The sequence below is a fragment of the Chlorocebus sabaeus genome, chromosome 21 (assembly GCF_047675955.1).
Source record: "Chlorocebus sabaeus isolate Y175 chromosome 21, mChlSab1.0.hap1, whole genome shotgun sequence".
NCBI classification, from domain to species: Eukaryota; Metazoa; Chordata; class Mammalia; order Primates; family Cercopithecidae; genus Chlorocebus; species Chlorocebus sabaeus.
The window spans coordinates 12,422,003-12,441,319 of record NC_132924.1 but is presented as its reverse complement, the minus strand read 5'-3'; positions in this window follow the sequence as shown (position 1 = coordinate 12,441,319).

The following is a 19,317-nucleotide window of genomic DNA, read 5'->3' as shown; positions in this document are numbered from 1 at the left end:
AAAATCCAGGCAAAAAGCTTAGAGTCTACTAGTTTGACTCATGGAATTAAAACATTAATATTAATAATTTTTGACAATTTATAAAACATGTTCACTATCACTGGTTTCCAAAGCACTTTCACAAGCTGGGGAGAAAAATGTTTCCTTTATATGGTTAATTAAATTATTTGGCAAATTATATGCTCACAACTTAAAACTATGTCTTTTCAATCCAAATGATTTATCTGTGTTATTCTCCACCTCCTGGGATGTTTTAAGTAACCTCCTAAAATATCTCTCTTTCCACTAGCTATCTCCTTAATCTATTCTTTCTTCTGTTCCCTGATTAATCTTCACCAATATACACCTCACTCTCATAGTCAAACACATTTATTTTGTTTAAAAAGAAAAAAAAAGCCCAAACTCAATAGTTGAGACCAACTTCAAAAAGTAAAAGCATTTATTACTCTCTAGCATGAACTTCATAACATACGTCTCCAATTCAGGTAGAGTAGTCTCCTGATCATCCACTGAACAAAGGAAGATTTTTCAGGTACTGAGACTCCACAATTGCTGTTATCGACCCTCTCAAAATCTGAATGAACCAACGAGATCAACTCAACCTCATCTCCTCTGTGGAGTTATGCTGGAAATCCTGGCCAATTGTTCATTCCTTATACATGAAATATATTTTCATTGTACTCTTGGGCATAGGCCAGACATGGGGGACATGAAAATAAGTTTTGTTTTTGTTGTTGTTAAGATTGATGAAAAGCCACTGAAATATTTTAAACAAGGGAGTGTCTTGTTTGGTTATGCTGAATCATGGGTCACCAAGTTGAGCAGAAGGAAGCAATTATTGTCCACACAAGAAATGAACAGCTTGTGAAAGTGAGTGCAATTCAATTTACTTCACAAAGCAGTAATACTTTCTTTAAATTTTGTATACTTATTTCCTTCAATAAAGTAATATTCAACTAAATTTTCTTTTTTAAAATAATCGCCATAAGCATGTCGGGGTTAAACCCGATGATTGTTGGTAGTTACAGAAGCCGGTTCATGGAGACAGATGTTGATGAATGTGTAAGAGAGTGGGGCCAGCTGTAAGAAATTTGGGGTGCAGGAACCCCAGTCAGGATACTGCAGAGGAAAAGTGAATACTGGTCCCTTTGCTCAGTTTGGTTAAGAGGAGGGTTTTAAAATTCTTTTTGAGGGGGCTAACATGATTGATTTTCTCAAAGACAGATCAGGACTCACCTCCTACTCAACGTTAGTGATAGCAATGACAATAACAACAACACTTATAGTTCACATTTTTGAATCCTTACTGTCCTCTTCTAAGTGCGTCATGTAGAGCAATGCCTCCTTTAATCCTCACATCAAACTTCAGCATTATTGTTAAGCCTGTTTTTCAAAGGAAGAGACCAAGGCAGAAGGAGGTTCAGTAACTTGCCCAAAGCTATCCATTTAAGCAGCAGAATCCTTAATTTAGACCCTGTACCACTCTGCACTATTTCTTTCTAGTCTGTGTACTGCTACAGGAGTCTTTTATGGAACCTGAACTAGCCTCACTCCTTTGACCCATTTATAAAACAAACAGAACAAGCAAACATAAAATTTCAGAGTAGTATTATCCTTGAAGAATGCATAGGAGAATTTTTTGAAGAAATAAATGTCTTTGTTAAAAGCATATAATATGGAAGAAGGCTAGGAGATCACCGTGTCTGACCTCATTTTACAGGTACCTAAATTTCCCAAGCTAAAGTCGTCGGCTCTTGCTTTGCACTCTCCATCCCTCTCACCTCATGCAGAGGCAGGAAGGAGGTCCATTGGAGGACAAAGCTCCACTACAGGGCTTCTGCCTGGCCTTAAATTTTGTTTCCATAACATTCGGTCAGCAAAAGCCACAGTTAGCCTTTTTGCCCAAGTGGCTTCAATTCCGCAGCATTTGTAGCCACTTCCCCATTGTGTCATCATGTTCTGGGAGACTGAATTTATACCTGGGTTTACCCTTTGGGAGACAAACTCATTTGCAAATGCAGCCTGAGTGTTTGAGTTGTTGGTTCCATACCCATATGCTTCTCTTCTAATAAATGGGTTCCGTGTATCTCTTTCTCTCTCTATCTCATATACACACACACACATACACACACACACACACACACAATGGGCCTGCTGTGACTAAACAGTTTACCTAGAGGCTCAGTGCTCTCATCGAGCTGACTTGTATATTTTCTCCTGACTCACAGTTCCATCTACAAAAATAAACAGAGCACACAGCATACTTTGTGTTAGAGTTTTCCTGCAATTCTTGCCAGGACAAGACCCAGACAAAAATAAGATGACAGCAGGGCCTATCATATCTTGGCTGAGAAAGTTTATCTGTTACTATACATTTTAAAAATTTCCTTTGCCATTTTTCAAATAAAAATTAAGAGTTGAAAAGGAAATTTCTGTTTGCTTCTGTACCAGACTCTCCCTGAGGAAGAAATGCTATCAAGTTGTTTTTCACATGCATCACTATCTGAGAACAAAATCAGCAGGTGAAAAGAAGAAAGACTAGCAAAGAGTGTGAACCCTGGGGGTTATACAGAAGAAAATATCAGCAAATTTGGTGTAAGGAAGAAACTAGGAATTAACCAGTGTCTTTCCTTAGGAAGGCAAAGATCTTAGACTGCCTATCAGTACCAACCACTTTTAGCTATTTGCATATACTTACCGTATGGTTAGCATTTACTGTTTGCAAGCTACCTGCAGTCTCTCTGGCTTCTTACCAGAAATGTCAAAACTAGATAAAGCATTTGGCATTAAGTATAATTTGAAAATGACAAAACAGTTGTAGGAAGGTTGTGATTTATGGCTATCAAAGATTAGGTTTTTTGAATGAAATCTGAGCCTGTTCTCTGACAGGAAGAGGTTTATCTTGTTGAACTTTTCTCTTTGTCCTCTTTGAACTGTACCTTGCTTGTCTCTCATAGACATCATGGTTGTTTGAAAATTTAGTGTCTCACATCAAAGTAGACTCATCTTCCTAGAGAGGCTGTTACGCCCTGGGAAAGTGAACTTTCTACTAGACTCCTAACAGTGGGAAAGAAATATTAGAAATCATAAAAATTACAATATCTCTATTCCCCTGATACATGATAGTTTTACGAAAATAAAATACTTTGGTTAATGTTACATTTTAATTCAGAATCAGACATGGTTATTTATTGATTGACTTCCTTGACGTTTCCCTATGAGAGAAACCTTTGCCACTTCTTTTTGGAGCTATCAACATAGATCCATAATTGGTCCTCCAGTTTCCAGATTCCCCCTCTGAGATCTGAACGAATTCTGTAGTGCTGCTGTATGGAATCATGCCACTTTCCTGTTAAAAATGCTACATAGCTTCCTATAACTTTCAGATTAAGCCAAACTTAGCTAATCATGACCAAGGAAAACAAGACCAAACAAAGAAGACTTTCGTCATACAAAACCCTTGTTTCTTCAGAATCCCTCTTGTTCCCCTCCCTTAATACACATGGTCAATTATTCAACTTATAGACTGTCTCCTGTTTCCACGTTACGCCCGTACCCTCTCTTGAGAATTCTTTCCTCTTTTACTGCTTAACTTGCCTCATTGGCCCTTGAGAATTTATTTCACACCTCATGGACTCTAGGAAGTCCACAGTTTGCTTTAGGCATTTTGTGTTTTCTGTGTATTTTGTGTGCCTTCATAGAAACTGTTGAACTGGTATGGTGGTTAGTTTGCTTTCTGCTTTTCCCTGATGGAATGTGATATTCTTTGCAACAAGAGCATTTCATACTTATCGAGTTATCTCCAGCATCAGCATTAGTGCCTGGCATTCAAAGATTCTCAATAAGGTTTATGGAATTAAATTAATTTTCCAAATGTGTAATATTTTCCATCTTTGGCTCAAAGCATAGAGGGAACAATTAAATCTATACCCCAAGAGTAAAAAAAAAAATAAGGGGTTATCAGGATTGATGTCAAGCATACTACAAATTAATAGAGGCAGAGTTGGACAAAGTGAGGTAGCACAGGCTTAAGTTTAAGGAGTAAAAGGGGCAATGAAGCTGTGGAAAATTGTTAAATTTCCACAATAAATGATAACAAAATGTGAATGTGAATGTTTTTGTTTTATAGCACAAAAATCAGATCAGCCAGTAATTCCAGAAGTTTCTCAGTCTGATATTAAAGTGAATATGTATTAAAGTGAGGGAAGTGTAGATGCTCCACATAATCAATTGTTCAAATACATTTCGGCAAGTGAAGTATCTTAAACACAATTACCACTTCCTGAGAATGAACTCCTTCTAGGCTGTTCCTAATCATCGTGGGGATGTTGGTCATTACCAAGTTAACGGGGGCAAATTATTAAGTCACTCTGAGAAAAAAAAAAAATCATTTTCATTTATAAACCTGGGGGATTTGAATTTTATGATTCTTAGGTTCCCAAACAACTCTGAGCTTTGTGGAGTTTGCAATTCTAATCATAGAGAGGTGCCTCCGCCATAATCAGGAAGCCAAACCGTTCAACCTCCTCTTCAATTCTTAAGTAATGTCAGGCACAGTAATCTGCAATTTACATTTATGACCCAGTATAATCGTCAGATAAGCCCCATAAAAGGGTTATTATTTTCCTCATTTTACAGGTAACTGAAGTCCAGAATGTTGAACTGAATTGCAAAATTTTTGTAACTATTTAGTTTGCAAAACTATCAGCCTCTCTGGATAAAATTTATATTAGGTTCAGAAATACAGCAAAGTCGTGTTTTCAAAAGATTTATTTTCAAAAAAATAATACTGTTAATAACAACTACACTGTTACCTGTGCTGGTGGACAGGTCTTCTCCAGAATCTTGATGCTGGCAGCCACCTGACCTCCCAACATGGATGAGCATTTATCGAGCAAGCCCTGCCTATCTGGTCCTGTGCTAGTCACGCACGAGCACCTCTCTGGTTTCCTATTCATGACACACTGTCTGTGATATGTGTTATTTCTAGTCGCCAGTTGAAATGTCACTTAACCACTCAGAGTCTCAGATTTCTCATCTATGAAATAAAATAACTCAATGAGACTGATCTTTAAGATTTCTTCCAGCTATTATATTAAGCTAATAAATTTGCATTTTAATTACAGCCAACCCCTTAGGCTTAAGATTCGTAAATCTATTCTGACTTTTGGATAGGGAACATTCACTCATTTGCTAAACCACATGGAAAAATGGGGTTGCTACTTACCTTTATACATTCATAAAATAGACTTTTAACAAACTTACACATCTGTGCTCTTTTCTTGTCTGTTCTGGAGTTAGAAACCGTATTAAAATTACCCCAACTGAGTTACTAAGCATACAAAGATTATCCCATTTTAAATATTAGCTAGCTAATAGCACTAAGATAAGCAAATTAGACAGATATGTGATAAATAGAATCCGAAAATAAAAGGAATAGCAAGCTACCCCACAAAAGTTTCATTTTACTAAGTATAGGTTTCCTATAGTCTGACTTTAGTCTTTTATTCTTCATAACTGCCAGCTTTTACACTTGGAGAAACAAGAATCACATTTTACCTAGGAAATGTTTTTTAATGTCGAAGGCTGACTGGTAGAGCACAATGAAATGACTCTCATGGCATCTGCATGTTTCTAGTCTGCTTCTGCAGGGGCTCCTTAGATTCCTCTCTGAATGTAGATGAAGTTTCCTAATTAATTTCCCTTTCTCCATCATTACCCTGTCAGAATCTACTATAAATGTTATCCCATGATTAGCATCTGTGTCGCTTTGTTGATTTACACACACACACACCCCTCCAGTGGCTCCCTATGGAGTGTAGAACAAGGTCTATCATCCTGATACAGATGTTCAAGGTCTTTACCTTGACCGTGATTAACTTATTATCCCATCTCCAGAACTCAGGTCCTTTTCTTCCTTTTTTTCTTATGGTACTCTATTCTGTACCAAAGTACTCAATGCTAATGACACATACCAATTGTATTTCCAGTGTTACGTGGGAGCTGGCTTGTGCCAGCTCACAGGAACTGATTACTAGAGTTTTCAAATTTTGCGATCCAGCTGTAAACATAATCATCATTAGAAATTAAATTATATAAACTTGCAACTAAATCAATTTAAAGACATAGTAATGTGTGCTCAGTAGTCATCACTTTCAAATTATTTTATACCCTTCACTATTGTCTAAGCTGTTGAGGTATCTGCAATATTTTATAATGGTTTGCTACCATTCCTCACTGCTCAATGCAATAGTTAATGAAATCACAATTAAATTGGTATGATGGAATAATTGTACCATGGAAATTGACCAACGCTACAAATCAGTTTTGTCTTCCTCGCAGAGAGATAGTTGCTGAACTTTCTGTTTGTCTCTTATAGCCACCTGTTAATGAATTAGCATGTATCTGAACTATATTGGCATGCTTTCCATTAACTTTGTGAAAATAGCACAGTAGGAAGTGATATTAACTGTTTATAGATGACAACACAGAAGTTCAGTCAAAAAATTTTCTCAGCTCTAGAGTAGGAAGTGGGGCCAGGGTCAAAGGGAAGGTTTGTTTTACTTCAAGACCCATAGGCAACAGGTACCACAAGAGTGGCAATGGTGGATTAGAGAAATGCACTAGGGTTTGTGAGACTGAGTTTAAGCAGGATATTGAACAATGTGTTTTACTTTGTCTTGTGATTTTTCCTGAGGACAAGATGAAATGTGAGCTGAGTGAGAACACAAAGAACAGGATTTATCAGAGTTGGATTACTATAATCCAGTCATCGTTCACGGTCTCAGCCCATGAATCTGTAGGGTTCAGTAGGTCTCAGGAGCCTGAGAATTTGCATTTCTCACAAGCCCAGCTGATGTTGATGGGTTGGTCTAGCCACACCTTGAGCAACACTGCTCTTCTGTACGTGCACGTGCTCTGCCTGACCTGTACAACCATCCTATGTGGGCTGGGAGTTTGAAGATTTACTATAATATTTATATTCATAAATGGCAAGAGCTTTGTTTATAAAAGCAGATCATTTACATTTTGAACAACATAATTTGAACCCAAATGTTGTTTCAAACACAGGAAATATGATCTAATTAAAAACAAGTTAAATAAATGGATAAAAATGTAAAGTTCTGGCTTTATGTATATTTTTTCTAATGGGCATTTTGTTTCTGTTCTTGTCATAGTGCTCAAAATGTTTCACTGTAGAATGTAGCTCAGGCTCAGAAAATAACAATTATTTTGTTAACAGTTTTAGGTGACTGTCAAAACAAGTCATACCCTCTTAATCTCCAAAACGAAAAGGGCAACTTGTAACTTGGAAGCATATATTGATGGAGGGCTGCCCACATTTACAGCTCACACCAAAGTGTGTGGCAGTTTGTCTTTCTATATGAGAAGGGGAGAGGTGAGTATCACATTCCAGAATCAAGTTTCTTATGTTTTAGAACATAGGAGGGGAAGCTAAAAGAAAAGGGGACAGAATAAGGGTTACTAAAAGGTGTAAGTGAATGATCAAAAGGCAACTTTAAAATATAGAGTGACAGTTTGCATTCCTAAACTTCTCAGAGAGACATCTTTGACCAATAACAGAGGAAATACAGGGCATACAACTCTGTGTTGGTCATTCAGATTTCTCTCTGCTGCAGCCAGCCAGCAGCACATGCAGACTCCCTGAGTGGAGGATTGCTAGCAAAATCCAAATGACCTTTCCCTAAAACCCCCAAAGAGATATTGTGACCAGAGTAGTTGCTCCAGGGCCAAAGTAGAAAGATCTGGGGTCACATGGAATGGACTGAAAGAAGTGGGAGAGAAGAGAGGCATTTTTTCCCCACAATTTCTCAGAACATTGTATAATTTTAAATGTCTCCACACTGAATATTAGCAGAAAATATACACTAGTACCTCGAGGAACCTAAAAGCCTGTGCACCATCAGAGGAAACAGTGTCCAGGTGAAAATAACCTACTGCCTTTAGGTGATAACCTGCAAGAAGTGACTGGTACTTATTTAGTGAAGCAGTTTTTGAGGCACTTTCATTTATAACCCTAGCAAATTTTTGTTTGTGTATATTTTTTGATTTTTGTGTTTTGTTATTTTGGATTTGTTTGTTTTGTTTTCCTTATTTTCTCAAGTTCCAGTCACTGTTTGGTACATGGATAGATGGCAAACATTAAAGCAACAGCGTTCCTTTTTTCTTGGAATTGGCATTCTGGTGGAAGAGACTGATAATTAATGAAGCCATACAATTAAGTACCATAGACTATGGGAGCTCCTAGAAAGACTAAATGCTCCATCAAGGGGGGCTTCAGGCAGCTCTGAAGACAGTGAAAGTACCTGTAACAGGCATGACTAAAAGGTAAAGAACAAAAGAAGAACTTTAAAGCTACCAGATCACAAGCATTCCTATACACCAATAGTAGACAAACAGAGTCAAATCATGAGTGAACTCCCATTCACAATCTCTACAAAGAAAATAAAATACCTAGGAATACAATTTATAAGGGATGGGAAAGACCTCTTCAAGGAGAACTACAAACCACTGCTCAAGGAAATAAGAGAGGACACAAACAAATGGAAAAACATTCCATGCTCATGGATTGGAAGAATCACTATCGTGAAAACAGCCATACTGCCCAGTTATTTATAGATTCAATGCTATCACCATCAAGCTACCATTAACTTTCTTCACAGAATTAGAAAAAACTGCTTTAAATTTCACATGGAACCGAAGAAGGGCCCACATAACTAAGACAATCCAAAGAAAAAGAACAAAGCTGGAGGCATCATGCTACCTGACTTCAAACTATACTACAATGCTGCAGTGAACAAAATAGCAAGGTACTGGTAACAATACAGATATATAGACCAATGGAACAGAATAGAGGCCTCAGAAATAACACCACATATCTATAACCATCTTATCTTTGACAAACCTTACAAAAACAGACAATGAGGGAAGGATTCCCTATTTAACAAATGGTGTTGGGAAACCTGGCTAACCATATGCAGAAAACTGAAACTGGACCCTTTCCTTACATTTTATACAAAAATTAACTCAAGATTGATTAAAGACTTAAATGTAAGACCTAAAACCATAAAAACCCTAGAAGAAAACTTAGGCAGCCGGGCGCGGTGGCTCACGCCTGTAATCCTAGCACTTTGGGAGGCTGAGGCGGGCGGATCACAAGGTCAGGAGATCGAGACCACGGTGAAACCCCGTCTCTACTAAAAATACAAAAAATTAGCCAGGCGCTGTGGCGGGCGCCTGTAGTCCCAGCTAGTCAGGAGCCTGAGGCAGGAGAATGGCGTGAACCCGGGAGGCGGAGCTTGCAGTGAGCCGAGATCACGCCACTGCACTCCAGCCTGGGGGACAGAGCAAGACTCTGCCTCAAAAAAAAAAAAAAAAGAATAGAAAAGAAAACTTAGGCAATACCACTCAGGACATAAGCATGGGCAAAGACTCCATGACTAAAACACCAAAAGCAATGACAAGAAAAGCCAAAATTGACAAATGGGATCTAATTACAGTAAAGAGCTTCTGCACAGCAAAAGAAAGTATCATCAGAGTGAACAGGCAACCTACAGAATGGGAGAAAAATTTTGCAGTCTATCTTTCTGACAAAGAGCTAATACCCAGAGTCTACAAAGAACTTAAACAATTTTCCAACAACAAAAAAACAACCCTATCAAAAAGGGGTGAAGGATATGAACAGACACTTCTCAAAAGAAGACATTTATGCAGTCAACAAACATACGAAAAAAGTTCATCATCATTGGTCATTAGAGAAATGCAAATCAAATCCACCACGTAATACCATCTCATGCCAGTTAGAATGGCGATCATTAACAAGTCAGAAAACAACAGATGCTGGAGAGGATGTGGAGAAATAGGAATGCTTTTGCACTGTGGGTGGGAGTGTAAATTAGTCCAACCATTGTGGAAGATAGTGTGGTGATTCCTCAAGAATCTAGAACCAGAAATACCATTTGACCCAGCAAACCCATTAGCAGTTATATACCCAAAGGATTATAAATCATTCTACTATGAAGGCACATGCACAGGTATGTTTATTCCGGTACTGTTCACAACAGCAAAGACTTAGAACCAACCCAAATACACATCAGTAATAGACTGGATAAAGAAATTGTAGCACATATACACCATGAAATACTATGTAGTCATAGAAAGGATGAGTTCATGTCCTTTGCAGGGACTTGGATGAAGCTGGAAACCATCATTCTCAGCAAACTATCACAAGAACAGAAAACCAAACACCACATGTTCTGACTCATAAGTGGGAGCTGAACAATGAGAACACATGGACACAGGGAGGGGAACATCATACACCAGGGCCTGTCAGGGGTAGGGGCTTAGGGGAGAGATAGAACTAGGAGAAATATCTAATGTAGATATTGATGTTGATGGGTGCAGCAAACCACCATGGCACATGTATACATATGTAGCAAACCTTCTTGTTCTGCATATGCACCCCAGAACTTAAAGAATAAAAAAAACTACCAGAAAGGCAAGATATATTACTCAAAATACAATAACATATTCATATTAAGTATTAATTTATCATGTATTGCCCTTTCTTAGTTTCTGATATTCTGTTTATTAATTTTGCACTCATATTCACAAGTAAGATTGAGCTGCAGTTTTCCTTTGTTGTTGGGTTTTGGTACAAAGTATATGCAGACCTCATGAAACCAATTGAGAGTTTAGACTTGCTCTTTTTCAATTCTTAGAATTGTTCAATCAACTTGGTTATTTCTAATGTAACTAATTGATACAATTCAACAGAGGACCATTTGTTAACATATCAAACCATATCACACCATACCAATCCACACATCACAACATACTATACCACACCTCCTCAAACCCATCCACACCAACCACATCATCTCATACCACACCATATCAATCCATAAAATACCACATTATACTATAGCATACCACACAAGACCACAGCACACCACACCATACCATACCACACCACACCAATCTGTATCATACCACATCATACCATACCACACCACACCACATAACACCAAAACACATAGTATCACATCACATAACATCATACCATACCATAGCACAGCACACCACACCACACCATACCATACCATGCCACACCACACCAATCTGTATCATACCACATCATACCATAACACACCACACCACACCATATAACACCAAAACACATAGTACCACATCACATAACATCATACCATACCATAGCACAGCATACCACACCAATCCACATCATACCACTTCATACCATACCATACCACATCACATAATACCACACCACACTATATCATACCATACCATATCATATCACATCACATAACACTACACACCATCATGCTGTACTATACCATACCACACTATTTCATAGTATACCACATCATACCATACCACACAGCACCTAATAACACACTATACCACATAACACCATAACATACCAAACCATGCTATATCATACCACAACAATCCATATCATACCACAATATACCACACTATACCAAATAACACCATACTATACCACACTATAGCACACCACATACCACCACACAATACACCACCACAGCATACCATACCACACCACACTGCACCACACCACACCAATACATACCACATCACACCACTCCACACCATACCGTAGAGTATAATACCACACCATACTATGCAAATGTAACATGCATTAAGTCTAAAGTATCACTTAGTGAATTCGCAGCAATTGTGAACTTTATTAATTTAGTGGAGGATATGGACAAAAAGAAATGTACAGTCAATATTATACTAGTAAAATGTTGAAAACTTTCCATTTAAAATTAAGAATGAAACTTGGATGCTCACTATCATTGCTACATACAATGCCAGTACCATTGTATTTTAGGTACTAGCCATACATAGCAGCAAGAAAGAAAACTATGCAAGGTCTGTAAAAGGTGAAAATATAATAATTACATAAAACTCTCATTATTGATAGATGACATATAGCAATTTTAGGATCAATATGTGAGTTGAGGAAAGTTGCAAGATACACATTTAATACACAAATTGAACTACATTTATATATTTTGACAATAGTTAAAAATAAATTTAAAATATGCCACTTCTAAAGACAGAAAAATATTAATCTAAAGTAAATCTAAAGAAAGTTGTGCAAGTTATCTATTCAATTTTTGTCAAACTAATTTATAAATTAAAGTCAATCTAAATCAAGATATTAGTAGGTCTCTATTTACAGAAATAGAAAAGCTAATTATAAGATTTGCATGCAAATGCAAAAGACCAAGAAAAGCCTAGATAATCTTAATGAAAAAGAACATGATAGGGGAACTTGCTTTACTAAGCATGAAGACTTATAAAGCCACAGTAAAGACACTGTGGTTTTGACTACCTAGTTGACAAATACTCCATTGGAATACAATGGAGAACCCAGAAACAGAGTCACCTAAGGATTGACACTTGTCCCTGACTAAGATGGCATGTCAGAGCAGTGGCGAAGAATGTTCTCTTCAATACATGATATAGGGTCCACTGGATATCAATGTGGAGAAAAATGAGCTTGACTTCTAGATCATATCACAGAAGACTGAATTTCAGGTGATTTTGAAATCAATGTAGGAAAAGTCATATAATCAAGTTTAAAAATATAAATTAATATTTACATGATTTATATATATTGTAAACAGGACAGCAAAACATCGACAGTGAAATAAAATGTTAATAAGTTATACTTTATTAAAATAAAACATTCTTTATGAAGAAACATCACCAAGTAGGCGAAAATGAGAGCAGTCAGTTATTTCTAACAGATAAAGCAATCACCTCCAAATTATTATACCAACTGACTTCTCCAAGAGCAACACTATTCAGTAACCATTAACCAGTTGGAAAATCTTTGTGACCTTGGGCTAAAGAAAAATTTCTTACATACAACACAACAAGCATAACAATAAAGACATGATACATAAATTGTATCAAAATTGAAAACTTTCGCTCTTCAAAAGATGCTACTGAAAAAGAAAAAAGTAAGCCATATTTGTAGGGACATGGATGCAGCTGGAAACCATCATTCTTAGCAAACTATCACAAGAACAGAAAACCAAACACCGCATGTTCTAACTCATAGGTGGGAACTGAACAATGAGATCACTTGGACTCGGGAAGGGGAACATCACACACCGGGGCCTATCATGGGGAGGGGGGAGGGGGGAGGGATTGCATTGGGAGTTATACCTGATGTAAATGACGAGTTGATGGCTGCAGCACACCAACATGGCACAAGTATACATATGTAACAAACCTGCACGTTATGCACATGTACCCTACAACTTAAAGTATAATAATAATAAATAAATTTTTTAAAAAAAGAAAAGGAGAAAATATTTGCAAAGTATATGTGATAAAAAAAGAACTCTTTACAACTCCATAGTAATTCCAGTGAAATATAAACGAAATTTTGAGCAAACACCTTACAAAATAAGATATGTGAAAATTCAATAGGTACATGAATAGAAGCTCCACATTGTGACTCATCAAAGATTCAAATTAAAAACACAGTGAGTTCCACTGCACGCTCAGTAGTATGACTACATTTAAAAGATTAGCAATATCTGATGTTGGTAAGGACATTGTTATGGTGAGGTTAGAAACATTATGCTACAGAATGAAGCCAAACACAAAAGAAGGAACATTGTTTGATTTCTCTTCTATGAATGAAATTTTAGAAAAAGCAAATCTATTCTCTAGTGCCAGAAAACAGAACCAATTAACTGGAACTTGGTCGGGTGTGTATTGCCTGGGAAAGGGCACAAGGGTAGTTGTTGGAATGATTAAAATATTCTGTATCCTGATTGTAGCAGTGACTCATATATTTCTTAAAACTTATTGAACTGTACATACACTTTAAATTAATTATAAATAGATTATATTTATTATATGTAAATAAATTTGCTGAACAAAATAAGAACATATACAAATAATAGGTTTTAAAAGAAGTTTCAAAAGAGAAAGTGAATATAAACAGAAATTCTTGTATATTTTTTCTGTTATCCAATTGAGTGGATAGAAGACTAAGTGTTGGATGCTGCAAATGATGGAATAAAACCTCATCTCAGGTCAGCTGCTCCAGAGAATATTGGACTACTCATCATAATAGTTGTCTGGGTGGTGACCAGACATTCTGTAGAGCTCATCTTGATAAGTAATGCTCCCCAAAATAATTTGGATCATAACCCTCCATGTCTTCAGTCTGGAATGAAGTCAACAACTACTACCTGTCTGACATCATGCACCTTAGCTGCTCAGATGTCCTGTTTTACCCTTTCTTCTACCTGCATATTGGGTCATTATATGCTTTGTAACACATTTGAGTTGTCATAAAATTTATTTGACATTTGACTGCACCAAGTCATACTTTCTGCTCTTTCCCACATGCCCAGGTAGTTATTGTTGCTGCATTTAAAAGAGAGAGAGAGAGAGAGAGAGAGAGAGAGAGAGCGAGAGTTCCAAATTATTACAGTCCACAAGGAAGAAATATATATCACAAGGTTATTATTTAAAATATTAATCTGTAGAGTTCTGATGTATGCTAGCTACAGAATTGAATTAAAGAATACACTTAGGAAAGATGATAGGGACCACCTGATCCACCCAAACTCACCTTAGGCTTTGGCTCTTTCTTCTCTTCCTATGGAAACAGATACAACACTAGCAAAGGTGGTGTCAAGTCCTTTAATATAATTTTTCATCACCAGTGATTTAAAAGTATCAGATTTTATTTTCCCTGATTGAGACCATTACCTTATATTTCAAATTAACCAATGCCCTCACTTTCATAGAAATCACAGTATAGCTCATTTAAATGCAGGATATGTGTGAAGCTATAGCTTTAGAACAATACACCTTGATCCTCTGGTTTAAATGACACCTGACTCAGTTCTGACACAGATTCTCACAGGTTGTTAAAAAGATACCCCTGTAGAAACAGAAAGAGACAAAAAATATCCCAGAAATATTGAAAATTAGGACTTAACTTTCAAAGTACCTGAAATAAATTTTTATTAAAAACTAGGCCAAATATTTGACTTCAGAAAAATAATCAGTGATTTCTCACGCCATGTTCTAGGAAAAAGCAAGTCAGTGTGGCCCTTTTTTATCTTTTCTTATTGCCTTTACCTAGTTCAGAAATGCAAGATGTCCTTTGTTACAAGACTGCTACGTTTTTTGTTTTGTTTTGAGGCATCTAGAGCAATGTCTTCCCATTCCTCCAGTTGGGCAGACACTATGGCCCTGGACTAAGTGTTAGAAAGTTACCATGTGTATTCTAGGTATATACTTTTACATGCCTTGTTGTGTGGTTGTGGAAAGGAAGAATGGAGAAGTTCTTGCTTGTTCTTCTTTGCAATAAAGGTTTAGAAGGAGGAGTTGGTGTGGCAGCGGTATCTTACCTTAGAGAAAAAAGGACAGGGGCTCGACCCAAGTGGATGAAGAGTGGAATGAAGGACAATTCGCACTGTTGCCATATTCTCTGAAGCTGCGGCCTGAGATTATGTCTTAGTCCATCTTCAGAGCCCAGCACTTGGATGCTGTAAAGAGACTATAACTTACCAATCATATTCTTGAATCAGGTATTGTATCACTGCTAAATAGTATGGCAAATATCAGTAAATCCCATTTCTTCTGGAAACTTCAGTCATTTTTTTCTCTCTGCTGTCAAATGAGAGGTTTAGAGTTGAGCATTTGGAGTTGAGCATTTCTCACTCAGCATCCCTACTGCCATCCCCCACCCAGTCTTTAACATACAATTCTATACAGGGTCAATCAGTTGAGTCTCATGCCAGGTGAGTCTCCTCTCCTTTTTTGTGGCAGACCTCAGAAAGTCTCTCTCTTGCTTTCCTTGTACACCACCACCACTATAAGAGATCTATCCCTTAGAACACTCACCTGCAAGCCTGGGTACAGAATGTAGCACATCCTCCTCATCTCCCCACCAGAAATTGGAGATGGCACCCACATTCACCCACTGAAAAACTTTTAAGATATGGATAACTTTCCTCATTTTTCTATGGATAAGCTAAATAAAAGGAATGGATAATCTGTATAAAGTTTTAGAATCAGATTTCTAAGATATTGACCCTGGTCAATTATTCATACATTAGTCTTAATTTATAATGATGGCTCTATTTTAGTTCTGTTCATAGGTAGAAATACAAACCCTGAAGAAAGGACTTCCAATTACACCCTCCCTGAACCTCTCCATGCAGGTCCTTCTACTCCGCACTCAGCCTTATTGCAGAGACCAACACAATACTTCAGAGTCCTTCAGGTACCTACTCATCTCATGAAAGGAATTTGCACTGTGAGGTCTCTATATCAGGGATTTACATCCCTGGTTCAGGAACATCTAGGTTGCTTCTACCAGGTTCTTGTTTCTTCAGTCACATCCACCCAGTACTGCTCTGATGTCAGCTATTGGGATTACATTTTGGATAAATTGTTAAGAAGTTATCTGTTTTACACAGTATTTTCTGTTGGTTTCAAAGGAAAATATTCACTGGATTCCTAAATCTGGTACTTGGTGGGAGCACAGACTCCAGAGAAATCCCATACACCTGACTAGGGGTGGGGCACAATCACCAAGCATGTCCTATGACATGACCATTTCTAGTGCTTCTGCTGCTTCTGCTACAGAATCTATCAACACCTAAAAGGTCACTTTGTGGTAACCACAGGAATTAAAAATAGAGTTGAAAGAGAGGCAGTACTGGCCACCCTGTGGTTAAATAAATAAAATTCAGAATTTTCTTTTGATCTTTTCAACTATCCACCTTACCCTGTACTCCAGTAGTAATGAACTTCCAGGGATTAGGTTAAAGAATGACCTTTTTAGTTATCAATGTTCCCTTGACAAAAGGAGATGTAAGTAGATATATTTCCCTATTGTAATTGTCAGATGTTAAAGCCTCTAACTCTAAAAGCGACAAAGGAATGGAAGTCCCTCATAGCCAACTTACGCATGTATATCCCTAGGTTTTAGCTCAGACCATAAAACATAGGATCACTAAATGATTTGAATTGCACAGAAGCACCCATAACATCCTTAAAACTGTAATATTTATTACAGATGTTTCAAAAAGCAATGTTTTCAGAGCTAGCTTTTACACATAAGGGAAAGACAGAGCTTAGAACCCCTGGTAAAGTGAATTTATCAGGCTGATGGAACACTTGCAGCCCCACCTCACTGACTCCTGGGACTTATAACTGTCTCCCAACAACAGCAAAGATTATCTGAGCAAGACTTGGGGATTGAAGTCCTCAAATCCAGGAACTTAATATAAGTTGCTGAAACCTGGCAATTTACTATTGCCTTTCAAAACTTAATGAGTGACTTAAAATAGTTCTGGGGTGTGTGTGTGTGTGTGTGTGTGTGTGTGTGTGTGTGTGTCTGTTTGAACAGCTTTATTAAGATTTAATTCAGATATTACAAAACTTCCCCGCTAAAGGTGTACAATTTTTGTTTTTAATATATACACAGAGTATCTGACTATCAGTCCATTGTATTTTTAGATCATATTCATCACCCCTTCCCCCCAAACCAGAATCCTTTAGCAATCTCTTTTCGTCCTAACTCCAGCTTAGCAAGTACTAACCTACTTTCTGTCTCTACAGATTTGCCTGTTCTGGAAACTTTGTATAAATGGACTTATGCAATATATGTACTTTTGTATCTAGTTTCTGTCACATAGTGTTTTCAAAGTTTATATTGTAGCATGCATCAGTACTCAGTTTCCTGCTATGGATGAATAATATTCCATTGCATAGATGTGCCACTTTTATTTATCCACCCATCAGTGGATGGACATTTGGGTTGTTTCCACTTCTTTTCTATTATGAATAATGTTACTCTGAAGATTCACTTAGAAGTTTTTAGGTGGATATATTGTTTCATTTCTCTTGAATAAATACTTAGGAGTAGAATTGTTGGGTCATACGGTAATATTTAGCTCCTCATCTTGGGGAATTGTCAAATTTGTCTAAAATTGTACCAGTATACATTCTTACCAACAGTATTTGAGGGTTTCAATTTCTCTACATCCTCACCAACACTCATAATAAGTAATCTAGGGTTTTGTTGTTTTATTATTATAGTTATCATAGTGGGTATAAAGTGGTATCCCTAGTATAATTTTGATTTGCACTTCCATAACAGCTAATGATTCCAAGTATCTTTTTATGTGCTATTGGATATTTGTATATATGTTATGGAGAAATAGCTATTCATATTCTTGCTCATGTTTTAATTGGGTTATTTACAATTAGTTCAATTGCAAAGGTTTTTATATATTCTGGATGCACATACTGTGTAAAAGATAACATGCTATCTCGTTTTGTAGACTGTCTTTTCACGTCATTGATGGTATTATGTGTAACATAACCTTTTTATTTGTTTGTTTGCTTGCTTGCTTGTTTAATGAAGTTCAATTTATTTATTTATCTTGGTTTCTTATACCAGTTCTTATATCTAAGTTCTTATACCAGTAAGTTCTGAAATTGAGAAGTGTACATTCTCTAATATTTTTATGTCTTCCAAAAATGCTTTGGTTGAGGTGGCATCAGAAAGATGGCAGAGTAGGAAGCTCTGGGTGCTCCTTTCCCCAACAAACACACTGATCCGTTGCTTGTACTTTTGGTATTGCCTCTAAGAAACCATTACTGGATCTAAAGTCAGGAAGATTTACCTCTGTTTTCTTCTCAGAGTTTATTATTTTAGCTAATATATTTAGGTCTTTACCTATTTTAGTTCATTTTTTGTGTATGGTGTGAGATATGAGTGGAGCTTCATTTTTATAGTTTTTATACAGTTTTCTTAGTGCCATTTGTTGAAGACTATTTTTTCACCATTGAAAGATCTTGGCACCCTTATTGATAATCCATTGACCATAAAGGTAAGGGTTTATTTTTAAACTCTTAATTATATTATATTGACGTATATGTCTATCCTATTCTAGTACTGCTTTTTCTCTGGTACTATGGCTTGGTAGTAAGTTCGGAAATTGAGAAGTGTGCATTCTCTAATATTTTTATGTCTTCCAAAAATGCTTTGGTTGAGGTGGCATCAGAAAGATGGCAGAGTAGGAAGCTCTGGGTGCTCCTTTCCCCAACAAACACACTGATCCGTTAACACTTCATGGACATTTATACCTTTTGGAGAAATCTTGAAACTAATTTACAAGTTTATGTACTCCAAGAGAAGATACAACTAAACTGACCAAAAATGGTAGGGAGATTCAGGATACGATTCCC